The 3,593-nt window shown below is 40.2% G+C and overlaps 1 pseudogene; it reads right to left on the reverse strand.

Annotated features, from left to right (window-relative positions):
* Positions 1–1,491: 1,491 nt before the first annotated feature.
* Positions 1,492–3,206, reverse strand: LOC135127696 (armadillo segment polarity protein-like; annotated as a pseudogene).
* Positions 3,207–3,593: the final 387 nt, after the last annotated feature.

A 3,593-nucleotide genomic window follows, 5' to 3' on the forward strand; every position in this document is an offset into this window, starting at 1 on the left:
CACGAAAAGGCGTTTGTCTTAGTTTAAAATAATTTTTGATTAATCGTCATGTTGACAAAAGTAATTTGCACTGTTATCAAACGAAATTAAAGCTTTTTTGTTATTAGAATCTTCAGAAATGGGATAAATTTTAGACAAAATTGGAAGACGGTGATTTTAATTCATTGTTATGTGTTTTAAAAGTAGGCGTCATAATTCTAATTTTAAACTGTCAATTTGACATTCAATAAAAAAAATTAAATTACCCTACCACCGTGATTACGACAAACGGCTTGCCGTGCATGGCCTACTTCGATTAATTTCTTTTTCGATCTCGCGGTATTATTAGATAGGTTTTTAATTTTTGGTACCCACATTAGACCTGGAAAATAATCAGCTAATAATAAGTGTTTTTCTCATCTTTACTCTGTCAATTTGTTGCACAACATACTCGTAAGTCCTCATCAAAATATTGTTAAATTCATAACAGATTTATTTGGATTTGTTAGGTTATGTTGCCACTAACTGGTGGATAACGTTTTAACTGACAGTTTGAACTGTCAGTTAATTTATCAGGCACTTTGACCACCAGTTTTGAGCTAGCGGGTAATGATAAACAGGTTAACTCACAGACAAGCTTTAACTGCCAGTTACTTTAACTTAACTGCGCATTGATAAACCGGCCCTAATTATCGTATTGTCATAATTCAACCTTTCTGGGTCAGGTAGTAATCTATAGCTGCGTGACGAATTTGACAACAATGCTTTTTATAAAAAAAATAGTACAGCGGTTGATCACAGCAACAACGTTCGTACCTCTTCTGTTTCTTATTTTTTTGTGCATGCGTGCATTAATGAGGTTACAACATTAAATTGACAATTTGATAAGAAAATGATAGTTACCTAAACCTAAAAGAAAAAAAAAATAATAATAAGGAAAAATACGTGACGTAAGTACATTACAAAAAAATTGTTGTATCCACTGCTTCCACTTCGGAATTCTCTTTTGCCTGGAGGTCTACATCTTCCTCTGTTATTAAAGCTACCTTGGTTTCCAAAACCACCATCTCTATAACCTCTTCAAAAGCCACATCTATCACCAAAATTTCTGTTTGAGTAATGAGTTACGAAATTGCGACAATGGATAAAGAAAACAAAATAAAAAGTACAATTTGTAATTACGGTTTTATTGATTCGTTCAAAAAATTCTAGGCAACCGGTTATACACTTGGTGAGTTGCACTGCACTATCAAGGCTTCTCCAGGACCATTGACTTCAAAAGTGTCCTGCACATTATTCTTATAGGAATCATGGTTTGTATGGGGGCTTCCAGGTACTGAAACGGACAAATTATATTGCATTACTGGACAAGTAATGAGCAAATTATTGCAGAGATTGCAGAATACCAGTTTACTATTATTTTTGAAGTGTTTTTGAAAATAATTACCTTTTGCATATTCTTTTCTCCTATATGTTTCAAATTAAAGTGCTCCACTGGCTTAGTGATTTTATTTTTATCAGTCTGGGATTGTGGAATTGTCATGCTGAACAACGATTTGGATATTTCTTGTATTTCTCTGGGAGTATCCACATTTTCTTCATCAGAACCCAGCCTAATAACTCCTATGAAAATACATAAGTTAAAATAAAATAAGCTAAAATGTAAAATCTAATTTCCAGTTCTTGAGTTTTATTTTTCAGTTTCCCAATTTTTCAATTTTCTTTTCTCGATTTGATGTCACAATTTTTCGTTTTTTCATTACCTTTATTTTTTATATGTTTCTTTCGATTTTATAATTCCACAGATTTTCTTCACGAAACAGGGAATTCGTCAACTCCATGCTCAACCTCTTCTTATCGTCTTGATGTTTGTCCTCGCTCATTCTAAATAATACCGCTGCTGCGTACGTCGCCACCCCTTCAATCAACAAGTTAAAAATTACATAATCACACTTTGGAAAAAAAAATACCTTCATTTCGCGAATGAAGCAATTCAGTCAACTGCAACGTGGCGCCTTCCTGCTCGATCTTTTTCGCTCTTTCTTTGTCAGCTGCCAATTCGTAGAGGACTCCAGCAGCCACCAAATTGAACCAGAATTGGACAATATCGGTATGACCATTTGTTGGCGAATAATGGCACGATTGTGCGACTCTCGTGCCAATATATGGAGCGCCGTTTGTTGCTGCGCCAACACACGGTATGGATTTCACCGAAATTTAAACCGAGCTTCTGATGAGGCCGATGACAGCCTGAACTAGGGGCCAACGCGACGGAGGGTTCAACAGTTTGACGATAACCTGGATGCCGTAGTTCAATCTGACCGCGTTCTGGGCCATTTTCTGCATGCCTCCGGCTTCAACTATGGCCGGTTTATTACTGGGGCAAACTGACAACACCTAGGTAGTGAAAAATCGCTCTGTAGCTACTCTTGGTGTACCTTCACGAACTTACCTTCAACACACGAGAAGTAGTCCACAGAAGTTTCTCGTAGTCGTAGGACCTCATGATCCTTACGAGCTCGATCGAACCTTGCGAAGCTAAAATAATCAACTTGCTTTCTTAATTCCCGTACGCCAAAATCTACAAACAATCGATAACGATTGCCAAGAACGTAACGTTGTTCCGCTGCAGCAGTGCGACCATCTTCTGTAAACCCCCCGCGAGCCGCACAGCCATCTTGGACCCATCTTGACGCAGCAGCAAGTTATGCAAAGTCGTGATCGCGTAGAAGAGCACGCTCTCCACCGGCGAACTCAACAGCTTCACCAGCGCCGGGATCCCCCCACTTTTAAAAATCGCCAGCAACTTTTGCCTGCGGTGCGACAACTTGTGCAAGGTGCCGACGGCCCCTTTGGTCGCTTCTAAGTCGTTCCGAGTTCGAAATCGCCCTGACTAAAGCAGCCACCATCTGGGGGCTGTTCCTGATGGCGTGCCTGGAGGGTTCCTTCTTCAATAACTGGTGCACCATCACCGCCGCCATCTCCTACATCTTTTAAATATAAGTGCTCCTCGGACTTAGTGCTTTTATTTCTCTGGCAGTATCCACATTTTCTTCGCTCATTCTAAATAATACCGCTGCTGCGTACGTCGCCACCCCTTCAATCAACAAGTTAAAAATTACATAATCACACTTTGGAAAAAAAAAATACCTTCATTTCGCGCCTTCCTGCTCGATCTTTTTCGCTCTTTCTTTGTCAGCTGTCAATTCGCTCTGTAGCTACTCTTGGTGTACCTTCACGAACTTACCTTCAACACACGAGAAGTAGTCCACAGACAGACAACTTGTGCAAGGTGCCGACGGCCTCTTTGGTCGCTTCCAAGTCGTTCCGAGTTCGAAATCGCCTTGACTAAAGCAGCCACCATCTGGGGGCTGTTCCTGATGGCGTGCCTGGAGGGTTCCTTCTTCAATAACTGGTGCACCATCACCGCCGCTTGGGACACCACGACTTGGTCTACGTCGTTCAAGAGTTTGATCAACTGTCAATTTTTGCTCCTTGGCGGGGGGCATGGGGAGATCGTCTGGATCTTGGTGGAGAGACTGAGGAGGAAAGTCTAAAGAAACAAAAAATTGAAACAGTGAAAAACTAAAAATCGAGAAAAAATAATGAATCGA

Source organism: Zophobas morio, unplaced genomic scaffold (assembly GCF_036711695.1).
Source record: "Zophobas morio isolate AGI-343-1 ecotype UQ-CSIRO unplaced genomic scaffold, CSIRO_AGI_Zmor_V1 ptg000012l, whole genome shotgun sequence".
NCBI classification, from domain to species: domain Eukaryota; kingdom Metazoa; phylum Arthropoda; class Insecta; order Coleoptera; family Tenebrionidae; genus Zophobas; species Zophobas morio.